Source organism: Lagopus leucura, unplaced genomic scaffold (assembly GCF_019238085.1).
Source record: "Lagopus leucura isolate 7727_CA_CO unplaced genomic scaffold, USGS_WTPT01 Super-Scaffold_100002, whole genome shotgun sequence".
Lineage (NCBI taxonomy): Eukaryota > Metazoa > Chordata > Aves > Galliformes > Phasianidae > Lagopus > Lagopus leucura.
The window spans coordinates 72,612,841-72,640,371 of record NW_024962263.1 but is presented as its reverse complement, the minus strand read 5'-3'; the positions used below and the strand labels follow the sequence as shown (position 1 = coordinate 72,640,371).

The 27,531-nt window shown below is 34.9% G+C and overlaps 1 protein-coding gene across 2 annotated transcripts in view; it reads right to left on the bottom strand.

Annotated features, from left to right (window-relative positions):
* ZFPM2 (zinc finger protein, FOG family member 2) overlaps positions 1–27,531 on the bottom strand; it is a 305,640-nt gene that overhangs the window by 247,816 nt on the left and 30,293 nt on the right. The gene's annotated exons all lie outside the window — the stretch shown is intronic.

Sequence of the window (27,531 nt, the reverse complement as noted above, 5' to 3'; positions counted from 1 at the left end):
AAATTCATCTCACGTGAAGGTGTAGAATTTACCCACAGATTTAAGTAGAGATTTGAAATAATTGAACATATTTTAATTTAACTAAGATTTTATTAAATGTCAGTATGTTTCAAAATCCATCTTAAGACCGGATTTCAAAAGAGGGATTTCATTATACATGGTTGAGGCTTGAAAAAAAATTACTTATTTCCCTCTCCAATGAAAGCACAGCCTCATTTATAATTGACTGCGTATTTCTTCCTTGAAATGAAAGCTAGCTGGCTAATGAAAAAAAATGTAATTTGTATTTATATGATAGTTTTCCAGTATTAAATACACTATTCCTATATAATCTATCATGCTGAGATACAATACATAAATGATTCTGTTGCACTCGATGAAAAAGGAGGGATAAATTTTTAAAAGAAATCAAATATTGACTACACTCTAATTTTATGTAATTAATTAGTAACCAGAGACTACCTACATTTATTAGAACAGCAAAATTCACTTTAGACTATGTTATCCAATTCTTGCTTCAGACGAATATGATGGTTACCTTTTATTGAAATTGATTGAGATTCCCAGCTGGCATTCCATTCATTAATATAGCTTACTACCTTCCACAGAAATATGACTATTTATGCCAGCTGAGAATCTGACCAAATGAACCCACTTATGTGGACTCATACTCACCAATGCAAGCCATCATTCAACAATATATCTCCTAGAATAAGGGGCTATTATTATGGCTGAAGAAATAAAGATTCTCAGTCAAAGTATCCATTACTGTTAATTGCTCTTTCTAGCCATGTTGGGAAAAAGTCTGGCACTTGAATATGCACATGGAATGAAGAGTGGCTATTGCAGTGTACAGAACTGAGAACAAAGCGGGAGCACGTGCTGGAAGATCCATGAGCAATGCACCGCATTTAATATGGGCAGTATGGGCACCTCACATGTGTCCAGTTCCATTTCAGAAATGAAAGCATAAGGGTTTCTCAAATAGCTATCAAAAATACCTCCCAGATCTCGTGACTTTATTAATATGTGACAATATTGAGCCATTTATCAGTGTGTACTTCTAGTAGCATCTATATCAGTAAACTAGAAATGAGAAACACAGTGAAACAAACAAATAAACCCTTTTAGGGAAATGGCAATTTCTGCCAGGTATATTCCTTCAAAAATTGTTCACATAAAAATGGGAAAAAGATATAAGCTTTATTTTTGTGTTTATAAAGCATGACTTTCACACTTCAGTTAAAGTTGACCTCCCCGTGAAAGACTGGTTCTTTGTCATTTGACTTTTTCCAATTAGTGCCTTCTAAAAGTCTGGCTAAGTACGTGCAAGCAATCCAGTTGGCACGTGTGTAAGGCATTCCAGTGTGTTCCCAGATGTTAAACTAGTTTGTTTGCTCAGGTCACTCAGACATAGTCAGCAAGCTAACAATTGAGAACTGCCACTGACCAAGGGTCTGACAGAAGTCCAGTGGGTGTGCTTTCATTTTCATCGGCCATGGAAACACACATCTTAGAATTTTCACTGACATTGTTTCTAAGAAAGCAGAAGGGGAACAAAGGACAATCCCACTCAAAGCTTCAAAAACTTGCTTAGTTTGGTTTTTTAAACCAATCTCAGACTAAAGAAATTCTTGGCAAATGCTCTCATAAATAAATCCTAGGTTTGAATAGGTATTTAACACTTTCTAATGTTAAATCTCTTAGCATTTGCAAGCACAAATGTAAATTTTGTCACATCTCAATGAGATCAGATGAGTGCATCCACCTATACCAGGTTTTACTCTGCATATGGCAGCCCATGTGCACAGTGATGTCTACCCAGTACTGTATAGGCAGCAATCAGACAGAGCTTTTCGTAAGAGCTGCTCAGCAGCTGACATCAGATGCTGCATAATGAAAAGCAGCAAGACTCGCTGCAATCAGTGCAGAAATATTTTTCTAGGGTTCATGCTGCTGCTGCCTTGTCTAACTCACACACTCCGTCTTACTCCTGCTGAGCTGCCTTCTATCTTGTAAGCTTCCAAATTCATGCTCAGACCCATAAACTGATGACTTCTGTAGAACTAACTGAAGGAAAAGCCATTATTCTACATGACTAAGATCAGACCACAAGGATAATAGCACAATTAAGTACTTCTTGGTTGTTAGTTTCATGTAAACTGCAATATTTATGCCTGATTTCTGCAGTTACCATTATCACTTAAACACAAAAGTGGGTTAAAGAGAACAGTAAAATCAAAAGCCAACTGCTAGTCAATATAAACAGATTAAACTTTCCATTCTTGACTATTCCAACTAATTATTTGCACATAAACCTACACTAAATTTGAATAAAAATTAATAGTCAGAATCTCACAGTAAAAATTTACTGGTGCTACATATTTCTGACTAATGCAAACACAAAGTTTGCATGTTTATGTCTACCTTATTTGGCCATGTGTTTCAATCAGGATCTGCCTGCTGTCTGTACATCAGATCAGCCAAAGCATCAACTTCTTCTCTGGTTCAAAAACGTAAAAGTGAGTTTTCAAAGTTACTAACACTTTTCTCTAGAGGACAATCTATGCAGTGCCTGCTCAACTTCTTGACTGACATAAAATATTTAAAAATACAGAGTTTTGTAGGAAAATAAAAAAGCTTTTAAAAAGACCAGCTTCTTTTTCAGCTATTTCCTCTGATACTGTTGGTTTCTGTCCAATTGTTATAGTGTTGGTCTACTACCTCCCAAATACAGTTTGATCAGTAACTTTAGTGCAGTACTTTACCTTCCGTATTTTTTTTTTTTTTGGTTGTTGATTTAATTTAATACTTTTATATCCATTACTTATACTGACCACATTATTAAGCACCTATGGCACACATGTACTATATCTGCTTTAATTTAAGATGGAACATGTTAAAGGTATCATCCCTGTTCTGCTGAAAAATGCTGATTAAGTCTGACACTACAACAAAACACTGCCATGACGACAGAGCAATGCAAATCCAAATAATTCCTGCCACTGAAATACATCTGAGTGTCACAATGATCTGACAGTCAACAGCTCTAAGATAAAACAGTACAATTTCAAACTGGGATGATGTAAGAGTTTAGGGGAACAGTTAATTGCAGAGAGATCATCAAAATGCTTTCCTTCGATTCTCATTTTGATGATTCTTCTCCAGCTAGCAGTTATATGTTATGTAAGGAGAGGTGAATCTGAAATGCTTCAGATTAGCTACAAACATGATAAACAGTTAAGAATTTCCAAAGGCACCATATAAAAAGCTTCATTTCTAATCCTAGATAGGGCTTCTGAAGGCAAATGAAGTTTCCTCTACTTCATTCTGCATGTCTTAAGAAATCCTGAGAAAACTGTCCCTTTATGAAACAAGCAAACACATGTATTGTACACAACACTGGAGATCCTGGGGGGTTTAGTCATTCATTTCTTCCCTTGGTATTTACACTATTTTATTAATATTTATTTCTGTGACACTATTTTTTTTTTTCCCCCAAATAAAACCGACTAACAAGAGGCAGCAGAAAACTGTACAATTAGAGGAGCAGTGTAGGAGTGTGGTAGAAATACGTATGGCTTAGTGAGCACAGTAGTCTGCTTGAAGAAATCACATATAATTTGATACAAATAACAATATCTACTGCAGAGAGGCTGACGAGTGAACTGCATGTGCCTTCATGGAGAAAATTACTTCTGATTGAGGCCACTTGGCAGCGCAGTGTGGGGAAATCTGAACGGCAGCTCCCTAATTTGTAGCAGATTTGCTGATGCTCAAGCACATATTTTTTTCGGACTGTTGATGTATTAAACACCTACAAAAATCTTTCTTAAATAATCATACAGATGTAAACATGTATTTATGAATGCAGAAAGATAGCTAGCTATGTGGCAATCTTAACACAACAGAAAACAGATGCTACCTCAACACAAATGTGGATGAGCCACATTTAACAAAAACAAAACAATACAAAAAACAGCACTGTAAGCATTTTAATAACACGGAAAAATATGAGAACGGAGCACCAAAAAAGAGTTTACATTCACCTAACAAAAGAACATTTTGCTACACTAATAATTCCTCTGAAGACAAATTTGAGCTTCCGACCAGCTGAGGATGTTAGTTCTCACACAGCAGTGCAGAACTTCAGTTTTACTGCGCTCTAACCCTAACAAAATAATTGAAATTCAATAGCACTAAACTAGGGAAGTTCTGTAACCATTTCTCATAGTTGAATACATCAGAATTCTCCGTAAATGAAACCACTTAAATGCATGTTCAAATTAAGCACATGCTTTCCTATTCAGTACGTTGTGCTTAAAACGCTTGTACCCTACTGTGGGAAAATTTCATTGGAATAATTATCTCATAAAAATGTTAAGTGGTTAGTTTCCTTCCCACCTACTAGAATTCTCCTGTGCTCCCAGAGCAGCAACACAAATCAGTGCTCTTAACAAATTAAGAATGCTTCAGAAAGCCTACAATACTTGACAGTGAGTGGCTGGGGAGAGGTTAATGAGGGTAATTAGTAGTAGTAGCATTAAATAATAACAACTCTGATAAATCAGAGAGGCTTGAAATTCACTGGATCGACATCATGCATTTTGCATGTTCTGTGCAATCCATCCAGTATTTCGTTGAAAAACATGCTGCCACACACAGATTATTCTTAGCTTACTGTAACACCCAGGTATGCAGTGCTCTATGACTACAAACAGAGGGCAAAGCTGCAGAAAAATCAATCCATTTGTTTCCTCTTTCTGCAAGAACATTTTCTTCCAAATACAAACAGCGACATAAGAAAACGATAAGGCAAAACACTTCATATTGATTTGTATGCTGAAGACAAGTAAGGACCATTTAAAAAAACATCAGTCAGGAACACTGAGAATAAAGAGGCTTCCATTTATTCCATTTAAAATATGGCAGCAAGACTGACATTTCACAGAAGTTCAGATTTCCATACAGGGCTTCTTAGCTTCATTCTCAGGCTTTAATTAACTCAATAGAGTTGTTTTCCACTACTGTACTTCCAGAACATCCTAGAGACAAGTTTATCAGTAACCCGAACAACCCCTAAAGCAACAGAAACAATCTAACAGCTTATTTCGAGGAAGAAATTTTTATAAGCCACTAACCAAAATGTCCTCCCAAGCTCTGCTCTGGGAAGCTGCCTTTCTCTTGCATTCGACAGGATTCTTTCAGTGTACAGGCTCAAATATTTCAGATCCACAGTGAAGACATGGGCCAATAAAACAAGGGAGAGGAATATGTGGTGATGGAACCATAACACACTCTCAGTAGGATTGTCAGATACATTCAGTCACTGAGAATTTCAGAAGGAGAAACTCCAGTGGTAGGTACAGAGATGAATTGTAGAAATGGATGCAAACAACAATTCTCCGGGTAAGGTAATAAAAGGCAATAAAATTATAATAAAAGTTTTCCTGCTGAACTAGTTGCCCCTTCCCTGCCCCTGCTACATGATTCCACGACTGTCCACTCGTGGCTTTCAGTTGACAGCATTCCCCATTTTCATTGTACAAATTACTACCTCTCCCTTCTTTCCTGTGAGAACTGAAAATATTTTCCTTATGCAATTTCAGGAAAATTGGAAGGGCCAAGAGAGGTGTCTAAACACACTTCTGTTCAATGTTACATGGCAATACCTCAACTTGACAAACTGACTGCTGCAGGAATAGTTTAAAATACAAGCATGCTGTTGGCAGTAGGTGACTGAAGAACAAACTGGCAGATCAGTTTAGAAAAAAAATGCAAATATACTTCTTAAGAAAGCAAATAACTTGTCAAACCACTCCCACCTTTACATAAATGCTTCTCTCTTTACTGAGTTCTCTATTTAACTTAACTAAGTTATGTTGGTAATTCATGTCACATTTTTTGAGCCATCCTCAAGAGAGGCACCACTACCTGTGCATGATGAACCTCTCCAGTCTGTTATGTAAATTGGCTGAACTTCAAAAGTTTTTCCCAGATTGGAAGATTGCATCAATTTGTGAACTGTTCATTACATTTTAATTGTGGCATCCTAGCAGAATGAACCATTTCTCACCTTCACACTGGTAGAAACTTTATGAGCATGATTTAACGATGGATTTAATAGAAAAAGGAATGGAAAAGTGCTGCTCTCTGGACAGTATAAATCCACATCGACCTGATGTAATTGAGCTTAACAGCAAGAATAAAGTATATTTCTGTGGTAAAAAGAAGAAAAAAAAATAGAGGTTTTTTTTTTAAATGCACAAGTTCTTCCTGCAGCCACTCACTTTTAACATAAGTTGCATCAGGGGATCTGGCGAGAAGGAAACATTTTTATTAATTTTCCCCTTATCTATAAGAAGAATGCTGGTTTTTTTTTTTTTTTTCATTTACGTTCCTTGCCTGCAGGTAGCAGACCAAGAAAATCATATAGTAGAAATTTTTCCTTTTGATTAATTTCTTTCCATGTGTTATGTTATTTCTTATATATAATTGATTTCAGGTTTCGCTCGTAGCTGTACATCTTTTTTATATCTGCACCTACTGCCTTCCTTCAATCAAGAAAGTTGAAGGAAATTACCTGAATTTTGTTAAGTTTATTAAAAAAAGAGCTCTGTGAATATTTAAATTGAGTTTTGAAATGCTAATACAAGAAAGATATTAGAGAATTTTAATAGTAGGTTCAATTTGACCCACAGACTATTGTAGAAAGGGTCAAATTTTATTCAAATTATTTCTTTACAGCAAAAAACATGAACCCTTTGATTTTATAAAAGTAGATTAATATTCTTCACTGTTTGGTCTTTTGGCACTTCAGTGCATGACAGCATTAACTGTGCTTGTGTATAAACTTTTCAAAGACCTTTAAATGTTCCAGTAATTTGGAACTTCACTTTCATTTACGCTCATCTTTTTTTTCTCTTAGCATTATCCAAGAGTCCACAACAAAACTGACAAGTGCCTATACTCAGTTTGCTTTTTAGAGTTAGACCAGAACATTTCTAATCAATAAAAGGGAAAGGCTGAAATAGCGACCATACAAAACGTGTTTACAGAGACATCATTTCAAAAAGCTGTATGTATGTGCACTATGAACGCCAGAATTTCAACTGCATAGAAAAAAAAAAAACCCTTGTACATGGAAAATACACTATAAGATTCTTGCAATTAAATGACAGACTTGAGTTTCTAAGCTTGGGCTCATATCGAAACACAGGGGCATTTACTGTCTAGAGTTGTTTGTTTTTTTCTGCTCAGGGATTTTTTTGCAAGCTTTGCTTGGCTCATAGGAGCCAGGAAAGAGATACTCATCCTGGAGACGAACCCTGTAGGTTTATCAATTTACATCAAAATAGGCAGAGAGGGAATATGAAGAAACACTAAGTGGTGCACAGTACTGTTGTTACACAAAATGTAATACAGGCAGAGCTAACCATATGATCACACTAATTTACCAACTGAGGAGTGCCATGTTTGCCAAGGAACAGAAATTACTTTGCAACACAAGTGTTATGAAAGACACTTGCAGTACCTTCCCCTCTTCAAACCTTCCCACTTGCAGGCATCATAGTGTTGCCTTACTATAGAACAGTCAAGGTAGGGATTTTTCCAGGTATGTCTCTAAATGCCATATGAAATATCTGTTTATTCAAAACTAAATGCAGACAGCGACAGTATAGAAGATTTAATAGTTGCAGTTTCATTCTAGAACTTCAACTGCACGGAGTAATGGCCAGTAAAATATATAATAGCAGCTTCACATGGGCAGTGTGACCTCAAAGCTGGTAGCAACACGGGTACTGACCGCATGTAACTATACTGAAAGAAAACCTGCAAAGTATGTTTCAGTAAAGGATGAAATGGAAGGCTATTTGGGTCTTCAAGAATTAGTAACAATGTTCTGTCTTCTGAAAAAAAACAAAAACAAAAAAATCTAACTGAAATTATATCTTGGGAAGTTTGGTGTTCTTGGTTTTTCTTTTTATTGTTTTGCTTTTAGTAATAATTATGTGTTCACATAATTTGGAAGAGTAATGTAAATAATTTATTTGGTTTCACTCTCAGAAAAATTCAGTAACTGAAATATTGAGAACAGAGAAGAGGATGGCCTTTTGCATCATTAATTACCCTTTGTGCAGTCACTGATTCTGGTTTAGCCACTATTTTTCTTTCTAAATATATAAACAAAATAGCCAATTACGTCCAAAACTGTGTACGTTTCACAATTCCTAGATATGCAGGTACTGAATCTCTCTGCAAGTGATGGGCCTTTGTCTTACACATTTTTTATAAGCTTTGTGGAGGATTTCCTGCAGACTTTTTATGCCCTTGGGAAATCAGACCTTTGCTTCCAGCGATCCTTCACCTAAGGCAAGATCCACAGCCTACCTCAGTGCTTTCATGAATTCCATGATTCCTGATAGATTTAACAGAAAATCTTGAGACAACGGGTAATAAAGTCCTTGTTACAATTGTGCACTTAGATAAATTCCGTGTCTGCTTTTATTTAATCCATGAAGAGTAAATAAGATAAACTGGCAATGCCTATCTTAATAGCTAAAAAACTAGTGGTTTTTACCATATACTGTTAATGCACCTGGCCTTGAATTGTGAGCAGAGTGAGGGCAAGGTGTCAGAGAAGCAAATTTAGCAAGGCCAATCCTTACTTGGTAAGAGTTTAGCTCACAGTGAAACTGAAATGACTTTTCTGCACTGTGTTTTCACACTGGTAGCTCAGGTAGGAAAGCTTCCCACTACGTCACAGTCCAGGCCTCAACACTGAGGATTGAGCACTAAAGTGAGAATCAAAGAGCACACACACTCAATGACTACAAACACAGTAAGCTGTGTAAGCTGTTTATCACGTATTTCTTTCCACCAGTCCTGACTATTTACTATGCTTTCTTCATTTTTATTTATTTGTTAATAAATATTATACTACAGTTAGAGAGCAAAAAGCAGAAATATTCACTAAAAACTGGAGAAAAAGTAATTGCAAAAAACTTTCCTGTGGGAAGGAGACTGAAGATGTTGATTCAAACCAGATTTTGGGAACTATTATAACAATTACAAGACGGTTACACTCACAACACATTTCATAATGTACACCCACAATTTGTTGGAAGCGTATTCCTCCTCCTACTGCCCCATTTTGATCACTCATTTACTAACTAAATCAGCAGCACTTACTACCTCAAGATTGACATTGGACTCTTCTTTGTAAGTGCTCAATACAAGCTGGCATCTTGGCCTGACAAGATTGCATGCCCATGTATGCCACAGATCACAGCAAAAGAAATCAGGAGGATCAAGTTTTTATAGGTATCTTGTCCCACATAAGAAGAAAGAGTAAGTTTTCTTTAGAAGAAGAAGGCATTTAATCTTAGCTGTCTTTACCTACTGTCGTAACAGCATCAAAGCAAAGGCTCCACAACAGATGCTGTTCCATGTATTTCTGGTTGTGTGAGAGGAGGAAGAAAACAACAGAAGTGACAGGATGAGTACCCTGACTCAAGACCCTGCTAAAATCTCACCAACAACACAGAAGCAGCACAGAATCACAGTGCACCACTTTTCCTGAACAGAATGATAAACTAAAGCCTGCAAAACAAACAGGAGGCTGGGCACAAAGTTTTCAGAGATAGATCTGTGATGGCTGTAGATAACCTCCTACATTAGGAGTAATTTTGCAATGGTTGTTTATCAGTAGTTTTCTCAAATGTAACAGAGTGAACAAGGAATTATTCCCGGTTTGCTTACACATAAATATTCTCCCTGAAGCATTTTTCCTGGGATTATGCTGTATTTAATTGTTTCTAAACCCATCGTTTATTTCTGTATGATCTGTATCTGCTAACTTTTACAAAACAATTCTTGAAACCACTGGCAAGCTACTCTGAAATACTGGAAATGTAATTTGCCCAGCGATATGTGGCTAACATTAGTGCAAGAATTATCCAGCTCAAGCCGATTGCTACAGTTAAATAAATATGTATGAAAATAACGTTTAAATTTTCAGTGTTAAAAAAGAGAGAGACAACATGTGGAAAAACAGTTTATGTAAGAAGATGGCTTCTTAATTCTGTCTTTCACTAAAATTATGAGTACCCATACTATAAAAATTTAAAAATTCGATAATTTCTCTATGATTACAGCCTTCTTTTTTTTTTTTTTTCCTGTTCAGGTAAAGGCATAAGGAAAACTTCTATTAGATATTTAGAACCTTTTTTAAAGAAACAAATGCAAGAAAAAATACCCTTCATTGTTTTCTAAAAGTAACTCATTTCAATAATTTTTCTCTTCAATAAAGCAAACTCTCTTCTTCTACATTTTCCCTGTAGATAAAACATATAAAAACAAAGGTTGCAACAGCGAATCCTTCCCTTCAGACATAGTGAACTTTAATATTAGTAAAGCAGGAGAAGCTTCTTTGTCTACTTTGACCATCGGGATCTCAAGCGTGTAACAGACTGCCTGAAAGACTAAGGAAGCTTTCCTTCCTCTATAGCCTACAAGTCTACAGTAAAGCACCATACCCTGAATAGGGCCAATTTTTTCCCTTACATATGCCTGAGACATCTTTAGATCACAAAGCTTTGCAGAGCAATGAAGGACACAGAAGTTCACTCTGTGCCTCCAACTGCAAGAGAATCCAGGCCCTCATTCCCTGCAGTACCTCTCCGTCCATCTCCTGAGCAGTGAGTGACAGGTGCTGGTATTTGCTAATCACTGTCCTCGCTCACCTGCTAGAGGGAAAAATGTGATGCAAGTAGGAGCACTTTGAAGCCACTAATGATGCTGCTGCAGTGTATTTAATGGCCAGCATGTTCGCTACGATGAAAGAGGAACCTCACATCAAGTACATTAAGGGATCAGAGGAATACATACTCATTACTCACTGCAATTTTACATCCCCAATTTTAAGACAAAATACTCACATTTTTCCCATAAAGCACAGCCACCCTATACTGCTATGGAAAATGAAGGCTCTTTTCTTCTTCTGTGTAATATTTTCTGTTTTTGTATGTAGCCAAAGATTATTCCTTGTTTGTCTTTCATTTATAGCTGTGTTTCCTCGGATGGAAATGTGTCTGTCATCATTTGTACGTCATCATGTAATTAAATCAAAAAAGCAGAATAAAGGGTTTTTTTTTCAAATTATTTTTTATTTTTATATATATATATATATATGCAGGTTTTATTTTCAAATTATTGCTTTTTCCCCAGTCTTTTTCAGTAAAAGCAAAACAGAGAATACTGTAGAAAGAGCCCCTGAAAGACAGCCCAAATTTCAATCTCTAGTACACAATCAAAGCTAAAGAGCCCGTATGTAGAATTCTCTGCCAAATTGGGTTAGACCTCAGTAAAAAAGTAAGCACACTTAAAATGATCCACAACTCAATGATGTAATTAAAGAAATAACGTAAAAATACAACAGATGATATATATAACAAACAGGAAACAAACAAACAAACAAAACAAAAACCAACCATGCTTAAAGTAACCACTAGTTCTGAAGTAATACCAAAGGAAAGTTCAAATGTTGGGAAAAAGCTACATCAAACTTGATTCTCTTTGTTTAGCATATGAGGATCTTGTTATTTCAGAAATATAATAGTAGTACTTAATAGTATGTAAGAGAAACAGAACTCCGTAATTAGTTACTTGTGTTATTAGAACTTTGAATTTGAAATAACTACAGGGGATTCATTCAGTAATTTTAATCCCATAATGGAATTTATCAATATGAAGAACAAAACTGAAAGGTTTCAAATTAGAGCTAAATCTTTAGATCAGACTGTAACAAAAATGAATTGTGCATATTTTTAACAGAAACCAAATAATCTGAGAAAAATCAGGTGGAACTGAAAGACTGCAGACTGCGGCCACGAGCCACAAAACAAACATGAGCAGTGTCCCTCCAGGACAATGAAACCCCAGCCAGAGAGTCAACAGCCCAACAGTAAAGGAACATTAGTGCACAGTTTGTTTTCTGGGAATATTCAGATCCCATTTTGCTGACTAGATTGTCAGTTATGATTAGTTACAATAATCACAATTGCTGTGGTTTACAATGATGCCCCACAAGAATGAAATGTAGTATTTTTGATTTTCAAAGAAAACAGCATTAGAGCATCTATACTATGTCAATTGAAAATATAATGGGCTACTAACCAGTACATCATCAGCACTGACATTTTACAACCACCACAAAAAATGTGACTTTCGTCATCACTACTAAGGAAAATATAATACACATGTATCTTACTCCAGGTCTTATACACAGTAGAATTCATTGGAAAATGGTGTTTATATGCCACTTATTTTTATGTATCTTTATACATATACATACATACACCCCAAAATTACAAAAAAAAAAGAACAACAAACCACATCACTTAAAGTAAACTGAAAGTGCATATTACAGCATATTTGACTTCTTAGTATCCCAGATCAGTTCTTTTTTTTTTTATTTTACTGCCTTGATTTCTTACTTGTAGGAATTGCAAGGTTGAACAAAGCACATTGCATTTCCCCTAAAGTTGGCATAACCTGCTTGTTTTCTGACTTAATCACTAATAAATAATTTGAAAACACAAAGTCATTATGTCATTTCCAGACAATGAGCTTTTAAATGGTGCATGTTATGTCCAAGCCCTTTCAGTAAGGAAAAAAAAAAGTTGTGGGTTTTTTTTTTTTTTTTCTCTAGAAACCAGATGGCTGGTAAGTGTTATTATGAGGATATGTAAATCTCAAAGCAATGAGCATCAAATCAAAACAAGAATTCATTCACATCATCTCTTATCATGATTGTTGTTTCGCTGAACCAATGTGTGGAACAATACAACTCCATCAAATTAGGCCACTGGATGCTTCAATGATGATGATGATGATTCAACAAACCAATCTCCACTTCTTCCTTAAGAGTGAATGGGAAGCCTGAAAATATTTTTCACCTACACTTTCAACCTTCCAAATATCTTGCTCTGCATGCCAAATTTAACTAAAGCAATCTTTTTCCACTGATTTGTCTTAGTATGCTCACTTAAAAAGTCCTACTAGCTTCACTACTGTTAGAAATTTTTTCTTGCAAAAAAATTTCCAGTAAACAATCGCATTTATTAAAGACTCCCACCCTATCTGTTTAGACTATCTGATTTAGAGTGACCCTACATGAGCATAGGGGCTAGACAAGATGACCTCCTGAGGTCCTTTCCAAACTCAACCATTCTGCAGTTCTCTAATCATATCAGGAAATTTCTTATGTTTTCTTCTACTATTGAGAGCCAAATATAATAGAATACTCTGCAGTATTCTAGCACTTTCAGCCCAGGCATCAAAGGGAGCTAAAGGTGAAAAAACAAAGTAGAATATTTTTTAATTCCTCCAGAACTATCAAACCAAGAAGCACGTTCTGGCATGATTTTAATTGCATGCAAGGCACTGAGTTAATAGTTCCAACAGATCCACAACTGTAATCAACACTGACTGTGGTTGGACCATGGAAGGTTTGACTGCACTTTAGACAAGCTTCTCACTCCATCTTCCCTTTAGTTTTACATGGTAAGAACATTTATTGCCTGCCGGAGACCTACTTCAAGCATGGGAAAATTTTGTGGATACTCTTCATCTGTTCTTTGTACATGCACAAGCACATTTCTAGACAAACAAAGCTCAGTTTACATACATGCTGCAGCTTATATTACTATGAATTCAGGTTCTCATAACCTTTGCTCCTGCACTCCGTATAACTGCTGAAAGGCAAACTTGAACTTACATTTCTAACTGAAGTCAATATTCTTACAACAGAAAATATAGAACACTACTTAACTTTGAAATTTTAGCACAAAATTTAGAGGTACAGTAAGTTTAGTTCACTAAAATACAATGTGGGATTTTGTTTAATGTCACACACTGTATACATAAAAGAAAAATGCTCAAATTAACTGAATTTGGTATCCCTAAATTCAGTCTGAAGGAAGCCAGTTGTATCATGCCAGTGTTGAACTGGAAACATAGAACTGATCCCCTAATATTATGTTATTCTGTCACACTTTGTGCATTTTAGTTGTAAAGATCAAGAAAATGCTTTCACACAGTTTCCTTAAAAAAAAAAAATTAATGTAAAAGAAGCAATTATAACATTAAATGAAGTTTTCCTTTTCAGTTTCAATCCATTCCACTTCTTTAAACTCCTCAAAAAATACTTTTAATATATGAATGCATTTTTAAGATGTTTATACCTCTAAATACTAACAGCTTTTTGTCGGCACACTTTAAATTACTGCCTTACCAGAAGGTAAGTATTCTTTGAACGTAATCTCTCTTGAATACTATGGTCTAACATATAGAATTATCTTTCTCAAATATTACACTCATCAGTACTTTGTTTTATGTACTTATATATTTTCTCATACTAAAAGGAGCAGAACAGATCACAGAATTTTTTTATTTTTTTTTTCATGTGATTTCTGCTTCACTCTGGTTACAGAAGCAGGAGACAGCAAACTTATTTGCAAGTGTCATACCACAGAGAGCTCTGGAAAAGGAAAGGGGAACCATCACACTTGGAGTAGAACAAGCATCCAGGACTAAAGGAGATGTTATCCATTACAGTCAAAACAGACAACAAATTGTATTATTAAACACTGTTGATTTCAAGACTGCTTTTAAAAGAAAAGGAGGAGTCTAAAATCAAAGAATTAGAAATATCAATAATACTGATCAGCAATTGTTAGTAATACAGAAAGAAATAGTAAAAATGGCTGGTAACTGTGCTTTTCACAAAAGTGTAATGCAATTGTCATGCCATACAGTAACAGAAATTCTTTTGGAAATAATTAGATTTTCAAGATGTACACATTTTCTAAAAGAGATGAAGCTACTAAAAATACAAGTGTGAAACAGAATAGTCAGCAATAACACCACGCATTACAATATCTTGTCACTCCTGTGCATGAGAATCAAGGAGTGGACCTGTGGTCTTATCTTCACAGCGTGTGGCAAAGAAATAGAAAATATTGAAAGATTTGCCAGTTAAGAAAACCAGACCATGGAACTGAAGTCAGAAGGAGACGGTGATGTTTGCTGGCTACTAATTCTTTCTTATGTTCCTCTTCCCTCCTGCTCTTCATCTGTTCATCACTGCCATTCAAACACCATCAAATACATCAGTTCAATATGTTTTAGTTATAAGCATTTGCAGTGGCTTCATATAAGACTGTCCAATGATATTACTGTACTAATTCTATTAGGCAAAGGATTGTTATCATGTCACTACCAACATTTAATTGCTAGTTATTTAGCACAAGGCTGTTGGATTCTCTTTCACCATGTACCATTTTGAGAGTTTGCTAAACATCTCAGAAAAAGGAAAACTCAAAAGAGGATTTTTTTTTTTCTTCATCAATATCCAGGCTTGCAATATCCTTAAAGGGTTATTCTTTTGCCAGTTATGTCTTCAGATGTCCTTCCTGTTTACTCTGGCAAACAATATAAAATTTCAGGGATGAGTACAACATACAACATATTTGTGCCTTCACCAACACAGGTAATACCAGATGAAGGAATCTGTTTATTTTATTGACTTAGAAAAGAAAACAAGAGAGAGTGAGTGGGAAAGACTGTGGTCTTCTGGATCAGTCTTCGAAAAAATGTGTACTTTTTTCCTGTCATCAGATCTTCTCATGGTATTCTCTTCCTCACGTACACAACTGTTTTGCAGAATTCCATCACAAAATTCATAAGCCCTTGAGCCTGCAAAGTAAGAACTTTTCAAATCTCATGCTCTGTGGGGCATAGTCAAATGTCAAATATAAACATAAAGATGTTTGTATTTGACAGCTGATTTAAGCTTCAGAGACAAAAACAAGAAGTGAAAGAGCAGATTACTGCTAATCACTGCTATGAATAGAGAACTTAGGTCTAGACCGCACATATTCAAAGACCTTATAGCATCAAGAACATCACTGGTTAGAACTAAACACATAGTAAATCAAAATTATTTTTAGAATATGTTGATACTGACAAGCTTCTTGAGAGTAAAGATTTTAGTTTGAAGATGGGCAAGAAGAACCTCTCATTACTAAATAAAAGAGGTGTAACAAAAATCAAAGATAAGTAGCAATGAAAAGGTAAAATCAGTGCACACCTACAGTAGTGTTTGTACTTAATTTAGCTATGACTATGATGGGGAATTTAGCAATCTATGATGTGGACACTCCTTGTGGAGCAGCAAATGAACAGTTGGTTTTTTTCCCCACTTTGTACTTATTCTCTAAGGGATCTTTCGAATTAAAAAAAAAAAAAAAAAAGCAAATTAAATATAAAATATTTCCTATGTCATATAATGATATTTCTTTATGTTGTACTACATTTTTAGGGTTGTTTTATTACTTTATAGCCACAATTAGTGTTACTCAAGAGAAAGACCTAAGCTGATATTAAGTACCGTACTGAATGTTTACACATTTTCAGTCTCATAAGCTCTCCTTATGAATTGGGAATCATTTAAATAACTCTGGAGATACTAAACCAAGCTGTAAAATACATATCACAGTACTATCACCTCAAATTCATCATAAAGGTGAGATAGAGAATATTATTTGCTGCAAACAGAAGCGTGGCTTTTAGTCGGTAAGTTTTATTGCTAACGGTTCAAAGTAAGACCTGGATTCTTTGGGACCACAGGATTAAAACCCAAAACCAAAGTAATAAAGAAGAAGAAAACCCACACACTCCATGAAGCTCAAGTTCTTCATTTTCAAAGGTATATAAATTGAACCTGATATAGATTACCTTACAAACAGGAATTTGGGCACCTGGATGATGTCTATTCCTATACTTTGCTGGCTTTTCTGCTCTGCACCACAAGTGCTTATCTTTGGTGGTGCACACAAATATGACGAGATATCTACTGAAAAGTCAACTTAATTTGAGATTTCACAAGGTAAAAAGCAGTGTATTCAATGAAAAAAGTGCAAAACTTACACATTTATTATGCTGATGTATATTCTGCTTAATTTATTCATATATGCTTATTATATAACCAACATGCTAACAAATGACAATCGAGATTATGTAAGAGGTTGAATTCAGACAAGACAGAGCAAGACCATATTGTGCTACAATATAGCTACTGCAGCTACTTCCAAGGAAATCTGACTTTCAGTATAGCTGTTTTCAGATCCGAACAGATCAGAATAGATTAGAATTCATAATCCATCAAATACGATCATAAACCTGGTCACAAGGCCAATACACTTCATTCCCACGTTTTTAATTTTGTTGTTTTTTTTTTTTTTTCCTTAACATAATTAATATCATTAAGCACAGGCTTTTTAATAAACTCAGAAGATTCAACTGGTATCTAATTTCTATTCAAATTACTGTTCAGTGCCAGTCATTCTGAACATATCTCTGTCTTGTTTTTCAAATGATATAAAATGCACTTTTCAATCTGCTTTTATAATTAGACTTCACTGGGATTGGACATTCGATGGGAAACTCTGGTCTTTAATCCATAATCTACAGAAACAATGAAATAGCTATCAAGAAAGATTCATAAACACAAAATTCAATACCTGATACTACAATACTCTCCTACACAACATCCATAGTTACTGTTTACCTAAACAAAATTGTTTTTCTTTTAATTTTTAATCATCAACCAAATGTTTGTTTTTAAATACAGTAATTTGAAATTACTTTCCTTAATTCGATTTGCTATTACATGAATCTTCCACTAGATATTACAATTTAAAGCCCATATTCACTTTTGTGAAAAACATACAGAAAATTCTACCTGTGGACCTGGGTTGGTCATTACCTAAATATCTAACACACGTATTTACTTCCTCATCCAAACAGCTGCAGTTTGTAGCTCAAGACTGAAGCTTGTACACACAGTACAGACATTCATCTAAATTCAAATCTAAGATGTAAGCCAAGTTTCTGTTTTTCAAGGCTCCATTTCAAAGTATAGGTCTCACTTCTGGGAATCTGATGTGTTACTGAAGTGGTAACTAGTGATGCTAGGATTTCACTTTTAAATTGCATTTTTCCTTATTTGCATTATTACATAATTCTTTGCAGCTGCAGTAATTCAGAAATGTATTCCTGTTTTACTACATGAAAACATTATCTACATTATTTTTCACTGAAATTCTACCTAATCTTAAATATATACTCTTATATATTCTGTATTCATTCTTCATCTGTAGTAGCAATAAGGAATAAGGTTTCTCATAAAGGGACACTGGAGGAGTCTATTCTCTGCTATCGCACCTATTAATTTCTTTCAAGACTAGAGAATTTTAAAGATAATGAAAAGACAAGATATAAAATCACTGAATATTGTATATTTATTGTTTACTGCAATATATTTCAGTGTATGATTTCAGGAGTCAGAACACCTACTCTAAATTCCGAAATGTTGCAATGTTTTATTGAAACACTAAATGTTCACTGAAATACTTCCATCATAATTTCCCTTCCTTGAAATGTAATCATTCCCTACAGTAAGCTAACTAACTAGTCCCAGACAGAAGCATACAACATGCTACAGTTTTGAAAAAACAGCTGCATCTTACAGATCAGTTCTACATGACCTTACAGAGCTAAAGGAGAATTCTTGGTGTAGTTTTTAAGTATGATTGATCCAAAGCTCATCGGATTTAATATTAAGGTCTTGAGAGACATAGAAAGGCAGTGTTCTCAGAGCTACTCTTACGCAGAAGAGCTGTGGCTGTGCTCTTTGGATTACTGCAATTCTATCTGTTTATCTTTAAGCGCAAGATGGATGTACAATTTGATGACAAGACATTAGAAAGCATCATGAAGACATTACTACTGAGTGTGCTCCAGTGGGTACAACATACACTACTGAGATACTACAAATATGATTTAAAGATAAGATATTGCCAAGGGAAATCATTTACTGAAGGCAGATAAACAACGCATGAAGTGTAAAACTAGATATAAGACAGTTAGCTCTGTAGAAGAGCAGAAAGTCTAGTGATGTAAAACAATGCCTCAGTTTCAGTGATCACATTTCAAAAAAATAAAAAATGATTCAAGGGTGACCAAATTTTTACCAAGATTGGAAGTGTCACGAGATACCGGGGGCCTGCACGTTGATCAAGGACAGATACATTCCTCTAAGAACTACACTCAGGTCTCTCAAAACATGTGAAGGACAGTGTGGGGAACCTGACTTAAGCCTCGTGACACCTCCACAGAGCGCAAAGTGTTGTTGTGCTGCTTCCCAGGTACCCCTGGCTTTCTCCAATCTAACTTTGATAAATAATCGATCACCATCTGAAGAAGACAAGTCTCCCTGCAGTCTGGAAGTTGGGAAGGGAACTAAAATATTTGACAGAGGTACTCGGAGTAACCTGCTGAGATGGACACCCACATTTTTAAAACTCTGACACCTATATCTGGCATCTGCAGTGAACAGTCTAAATTTTCTTCAGTCTTTACATGGAACTACCTACTGATAATACTTGCACAACAATGTAAATGCTGCAAATGATTTAAAACGATTAAAAGAAAAAGAATGAGGTACAATCTGTAGGAAACTTGGCAGGCGCAGAACATATTGAAAGGCTTCATAGAAGGAACATTTCTGGAGTGATATCTGTGCTTGTAACCTTTCTGCAAACAACTCTTTTGCTAGCTAAGTGATGTTTCACTTCAGAAAGAGTCCTTACCACTCACACAGTCACAGAGCAAGTTCTGATCAAATAATGCTTTTAAGTACTTTGACACTGGATGACATATTAGAGAAATGCAAAGAGTTGCTCTTAATTTCCAGTTTCAGCTATAAAATATTTCATAATAGGAACAAAGCACACTAAAAGCTATAAACTATAATGAAATTAGAAAAATGGACATTGTTCAACTATATGTTCATTCACCAATCTCAGAAATGGTAAGTAGAGTGTATTTATGGCTGGATAGTATTTCCTGAAGTTTTGAAGTGCCCACTGAATTACGTATCTGATTTATCCTGCAAACACTCATACTTAGTGCAATCAGATATAAGTGTTTCCAGTGACTTCAGATGTTCTTGATAGGTTTTTTGATTACATCACAGTAAGAAAAAAATCAGGCTGACCATCAGGAATGTTATCAACTAATAATAAGATCACGTCATAATGAAACACATATTCCTGGCTGATTATTCAGCAATCCTGGGATCAGCAAGTTTCACTTCTTCAAAGTGTTGTTCAACAGAGTTTACCTGATGGGAAGATACAATTGTTTTAACCATTTTTCTTCAACTAAGAATAAAGGCAGGTTTTTCATAATCACTGTCCCACCATTAATATTACAGCTCTTCATTATCTCTCCTCACATAACGGAGCAGTTTTTAAATATCCTAAAGAAAATTATAATTCATTCATGAAAGTGAAAAGCAGAACAAACATCATGGGAACTGGACAGAGCTTTCAAGACCAGTGTGTAAATGGCATTTCAGCTTCTGTGACAGGACAGGAATCACTACTTCGGACTACAAGCATTTGTCCCTTGTCTCTACTGAGCTTCACGATTAGGCCCACAGCTTCTTGTTAAATTCTAAAAGTGAAGGGCCGTAATCAGCAATAAAGCCTGTCTACAGGTGCTGTCAGAGAAAGCAGTCAGGTACTAGCCCTCCAGGTCATTTGTATTTGATAGGCAAGCCCTGCAACATCAACCTATGGAAATGTACTGCCTGTCACAAAGTACTTGCTAATCAACTAAGTTACAATTAAGCCAGGAACAGAAGCTGTAGCTACTCCAAATTCCAACCTCTGGACTTTTTCTGAAGCTTTGCTTTGTATCACTACATAAAACTATGGCAACAGATTATCCAGTTTACAGTTACGTTTTTTTTTCATTGATTTTCATCATAAAGCAGTAATTTTAGTATCTTGTAGTCTGATAAGCTGATATTTAACTATTATTCTGTTATCTGCAGATTAGAATTTTTATCACCAGATAGCAAAATATATAATATATATTAAGGAAAACAGGTTTTGAATTTATTTTTAAAGAAAACAATCTGTGTGCCTCATTTTTGAACTTACTAGACAGGCATAGAAACAGTGGGAGAAGACTTCCCTCCCTGTCTGCAAATTTATGTACAGAGCACAAGGTAGAATTGTCATCCACTGCAAGTCTCATCACAGAGCAGAAAAACATCTCATTAATAAAACATCGTGGTGCCAAAACCTCACTTTTTCTAGTCTTTACCAATAAAAATACTACTTACTGGAGATAATTATCCTCCCCAAAAATGACTGCATGCAAATCTACCCAATTCCCATTTTCTAGGTACATTGTTTTATTCTGCTTTGTTGTGGCTTTATTTTGCTTTGTTTGTTTTGTCTGAAAATTTATAAATCTTCTATATACAGACCAAAACATAGTAGATGTAACCTAAGTGTTTAAACTGAGAGTTTAAAACATACAAGGAGACTGAAAAGCAATATTTTCTTTACATCTCCTTTAATTTTAAAATAAAAATCCAGATTTTCAACTGGAAATACTACGGAATATCCCTACCTTTAACATGGGGAATTAACTAGTCCATCTGCTTTAAAAGAGAATATACTGATGTTACTGAGAATCCCAAATGGGAGATTCTGGTCACCAAACATATTCTTCCACACAATCTTTAAGCAACATTATTTTTCATCTAATAAATAATCTGCATGCAACTTCCAGCCTACACTTTGTTCTCAGTCTTCCGCTTTAAAGATGAAAGTAACTCTCTTCCACAAATGATTCAAAATACACAGCATCTTTTATCCTAATAAAACTTATCAACGTTATATAAAACAAAATACACCACAATGTGAAATTGACAAGAAAATATGATTCCTGTACAACAGCAGATCTTTCTAACCATAAAATATAGAGAAAGAAAAATTTTGAATGGGAGTGACATGTGAAAAAGAAGGTAGAAACTATTTAGAATTCAGATAAGATCAATCTACTGGAGTTACTACTTGCCTGTCCAATCAAAAGGTATCTGGCTACCTTTAAAATGTATTTGATGATGACCTTAATTCTCCTTTTATAAAAGATATGCCATTAACATGAACATGGAATAATCTGCAGAATAACCATCTTACAATACATTTTTGGCTTCAGTATTTTTGGTTAAATTTCAAATACTCTAAAGAAAGGGTCAAACTAAAGAGAAGAGTCTGCAAAGATAAATTTGTGAAAGCTTCTACAGTCATGCTAGGCTGCTAGCAAAAGAAAAGCAAGTAAACAAGTTACTAAGTTTGGATTTACTGCTGAAAATCAGTTTAGGTCACTAGCAATCTGTGAGAAAGGAATCTAAATCAAAACTACAACTATTCTACTAAACACAGACCAGGGAGAAGTGGTCCAAGAACACTAGATCTACAGTCACTGACATTGCTGAACTGCAATTGCACTTCCTGACCGTTTTGATCACTCCAACTAGCTCTCCTTAGGACAAAATTCATTCAACCATAAGAAACATGGTCTCAAGCTAGTCAGTTCTTTTGGACTTCAGTTTCATAGCTAAGCCCCTGACTTTTAAACTAATTACACCTAGCTGCTGAGATTTGTAAGTCCTAACAAGCGGTGTTAAAGGCATCTGTCAGGATCTGGACAGAAAGTCAAATTCAAGCACAAAAGATACAGATCAAAAACGAAATCCAGGGCAATTGTGGCACTTCCACAGCATTTGGGCTCTCACATTGAAAATAATGACCCTCAACATTTCTGCCAAGCATTCCAAACTCCTTAAAATTGTAATAACATCAGTCTATTCTTTTTTTTTTTCTTTTGCACATTCTGAGGACTGCCTCCATCTTGACATGGATGAATAGATAATCTCTTCTGACTAAGAATTATGACTTCTTAGCCAAATATTCCACCAGAGAAATAGCCTAACCTGAGTACACCTAGTGTAATTGACAGCAAATCTTGGAAAAATACAGTTGTCATAGCCAGAACCACAAGATAAAAAACATTTTGCCCAACACATTTTCATTTTGCCCAATTATGAAATGGTACGTTGGGATAAATGCTACTGCCAAAGTAAGAGAGAAATGAAATGTATGACCACCTAAAACAAAAACAAACATATCTTGCGTCTCACACTGTCCTATAAAGTAGGAAATAGTATTTAGTACAGAGGCATCTCTACCATCTAGCAGATGAATACTTTTCTGCAACAAAAAGTCTGCAGGTCTGTACCTTTTAGGAGGAGAAAGGGTTTTCTGCATTCTAAGTATAATTGCTGTTAGCTATTTATACTTGTTTATTCACCAACTACCTAATTAATCATCTGGGTGACTATTTAAGAAAACTCAGCGTGTAAACTCTTATGTTACTGACACTGTACTACATACTATACAGCCCTATGTTGTATTGATTGTTGTGAAATGCATTCTAAACAGTAGAATTCTCCACTGCCACTGGGGAGCCCAAATTTCAGAAGAATATTAAATGGATATTTTAATGCTGTTTGTGGCTACTAACATCATAGGATGTCTACCTTCCATTCTTTTAAGGGTATGTTTAAAAATAACCCAGTGACATCATGAATCCCTTTCTGATTTATTTTAAAGCCTTCGGGTACATGACCTTGAGTACAAGCAAGAGAGGATCTTCCATTGAGTTCTGATGGATGTAACCATTTAGGCACTACTCATCTCTTTGGAACTTTGTCACTGCATAGAATGGCTGCTGAGGGAAATGTACTGAAGTACTGAGACCTTTTGTTCCTAAAATGCGTTCAATTTCACTTCTTTTAAAAACATCAACTTCTTTCTACAATTTACAAAGTGTGTATATATTCAATTTCCTTTGAATTTTTTTCCCATTTAAAATTTTTGAGGACTTTGTTTTATATTTTGTATTCATTTTATCAATTTGATTTCATTTTCTTATGTAGAGCCTCAAGGTTTTTGACAGTAATGAAAGGTGCTACATAAATAAAATAAATTCCTTTTTGCACTTACATTCAAAAAAGAGAAGATCAAGAGTACCACTCCTTTGAAATCGGATATTCTGCACTCTGTATAATTCTTCCTTTAGAATGTGTGTATATACATATTACACTGTATTTCTGTATGTTATGTTAATGTGATTTAAATATGTATATTTCCAAAAAGCCTAGAAGAGCTTTCATATGCCTTTTAACATCTGTGGGGAGGCAACATGAATATCTTCACTAGACACTAAAATAAACAGAAACATTGCACTATAATAGCAATAAACGAAAAATATTTTAGAATATTAAAAGCATTACCATTTCACCATTCATATTTACCTCTTTTCAGAGATTACATTTCAGTTTTGTGTAGTAGTGTTTTCTCTTTTATACCCAAATATTACAAAAAGGTATAAATAATTTTAAAGTGGGGAAGGTTCATGACAGTTTTCAGAAATTATATGTAGCATTACATACTACCAGTACCCAAATATCCTTATTTCTGTTCTAAAATATATGCTCAACTATTACGTAAAAGATGAATTCATATTGCTTAATTACAAGCATCTAAAGGTCAGCTGTCTAATATAACCCACTTTCTTTTGGATACTACCAATTAATTTTAACAACTACATTATAGGGGCAGAGTTCAGATCCCAGAAAGTGCGCAAAACCACTACTGTTAAGGAAAGCTTAGACAACTGGCTAATTCTGTACTTCTTAAATGGTTAACATTAGGTAAGACCACTTGCTTCCCTAAAAAGCCTTACTAACTTGGTTATATAAAACTGCTCTTCAGACATTCAGATTCCTCATTCAGAGAGCTTTGAAGAAAATGACCAAGGCACATGCAGGTATATACTCTATAGGAGCATCTTTTCTCTCCCTTGGACAAAAATACTGTAATAACTATAGTAATAAAGTTATTTTGAGTTACATTTTTAGTTACAGCTTAGGAATGACATTTGAGAAGCGATACCAACTGTCTATAGAACTGAAGAAAATGAACTGCAGTTTCCCCCAACAATTCTCCTGTCATTCCATTACGTTATACTGCATTTCCTTCAGCTAAATGCAGACTGCGCCACTTCCTTAAGGAGGCTCTTTTTGTCCCTTTACTTGTGTCAGTTCCCCATTCTTCATGCATACATAAAAATTTTCTGATTGCTTTTGTGCATTCATAGAAATTTCTAAAGAAAAACGAGGCTAAGGTGAAATGGCTGAATTTACACAGAAGAGATAACTATTACTGTAAAATCTTTCCAATCATTCCTCAGCTTTCTGGATTCTCACAAATTCATTAAATGGTTACTGCAAATCAAACCTGCACATTTACCAATGCTTAAGATAAACTATATTTGTTTTTGTGAAATAGGATTTTTAGGATAATAAATATTGAGTCCCCATGCCCAAGAATTTTAATTTTAACTACTAAACAGTATTAGTTATTAGAATTTATAAAAATATTACACCTAAGGTGATACCACATATAACATTTCTTCCAGACACCTTCCCCTGCCCCCCTGGATTTCTGCTCATAAATTAAGCACAAAAATCACGTAATTATTTGTTATGCATCTTACTCCTTATTGCTATAAATCATTTATTAAATTGTCCTATTTATTGGCTTACTAATTACTGCTTGTCTGAATTCCATTAGCACCCTTTCCTCCTCCCACTCTAAAGTAGAGAAGTCATTCTTCCAAACAGTTTGTGCCATAAATTTAAAATGCAACACGAAGCCAATTTAACAAAAGGATAAGAAGTTATTTTATGAGTAATTGTTTCAGTATTTTTTCTCATCATTTTTCTTTAATTATGTAAGAACACACAACCCTCATAATGAAACACAGGAAGGACAGATACATCACTTAAAACTTCAGACACAAAATCGACATTTGGAAGTAAAGCAGTAGAAATATGAAACACTGCATTAAAGAGTAGTTGAGCTCACTTTTATGTGAAAGAAAAATTGAAATATTTTGTCCCTTAATTTGAGAATATTCTTAGATTTACAAGACTGTAATTGCAAATCTCTCTCAAACTAGCCAAAACATTTCTAAAATGAGAAACTTGCACTGCAGAGAAGTGGAGGCAATTATGCTACAGTCATAATGGTAAAATGTCATCACATAATGACATTTCAGTGGCACATCAATGCAATTTTTATACCTTTGAGTAAAAATTAAGTATCTAAAATAAATTATCTTCAACTTCCTGCAGTCAAAGCAGTAAAAATTTTATTGTCTTGTTTATATCTCTGCAAATTATCGTGATTTCCCTGCGCATCAAAGCAAATAGTATGAATTTCACTAATGAAGTGATCGGGAACACTTCAACTCAAATTATGCCCACACTATTAAAGGACCAAGTATGTATTTCAAATATATGCTTCTTGAGACTCTGACTGATTCCCCTATAGCGTTAGATCCGTTTATGTTATCCCGTTACTAAAAAGTAATCAAATGTAGCATGAGTAAATTACTATACTGCTAGAATGATTTGATCACATTTTCTATACAAGTCAAACATGATAAGGCAATGGAATTTTATTTAAATTTTAAAAGGAAATAAATAAAAGACAATTAGTATGGTAATGGTGTCTAATGGTGTCCTATCTTTCCACAGGAAATACTTAAAGAATATAATTTCTCCCACAACTCTGAGCCTGAACCTGTATTTTTCACTCATGAATAAATAAATAATTCAGAATATTTTTAAGAAAATTATCCACAAAAAGTTTTCTTCTATTAGTTTATACATATGTAAAGAGGCTCTAAGGCACATAAGAAAAAAAAATACTGCAGCTGTATCTCTTACAAAACTCTCCTTCAAGACTGATAACATTCAGCCTTTTGCAGTACTAGTATAAACAATGAGCAACCAATATATTTGCTATACCAATCACATCTCACTACCTACTCCTTTAAACAAAGCAGAGCATATTTCTTAAGTATCACAAAATGATTTCATCCTAAAACAGCTGTCTAGCTGTGTAGCATTATTATCTCCTTATGCCAACACCAGCAGGCTGCATTCCCAGATGAGGCTACACCACCCTTCTGCTTGTTGTTACAGTCACCCTGCCTTCCTTGTTGGATTTGCAAATGTATTTGTGCAGCCATCAGGTGAACTACATAAAGAAATTGATTTGAATTAAAACTCTCCACTCTTTGTAGTTGAACAAAAGTGGCCATCACTTGGATCAGTTCTTTCCTCCAGTTCACTTTACGGACAGAAACGTTTGCGCTGCACGTGGAATGACAGTCAAAAGAGAGATGATCACTTTATCAGTAGCATGTCAGTTTAAAGTAACCATTGAAGTAGGATGCAAAGTTGAAAGAACGAATGCCCCCCCAAATAATTTTTTCCATTCCTATAGAGGAGCCCAAACAATTATCTTGACTGCCAAAGTATTTGATAGCTAAAGACTCCCACAATAAGCGTTCCTTGATCATCTATCTATTTAACTGAATATGACATGAATCTTCCATTTACAAGCATGTGTTTGAATATATTTCCACCATATTTTTTTATTTTTAAGTGTGACTAATAGCAGTATCTTC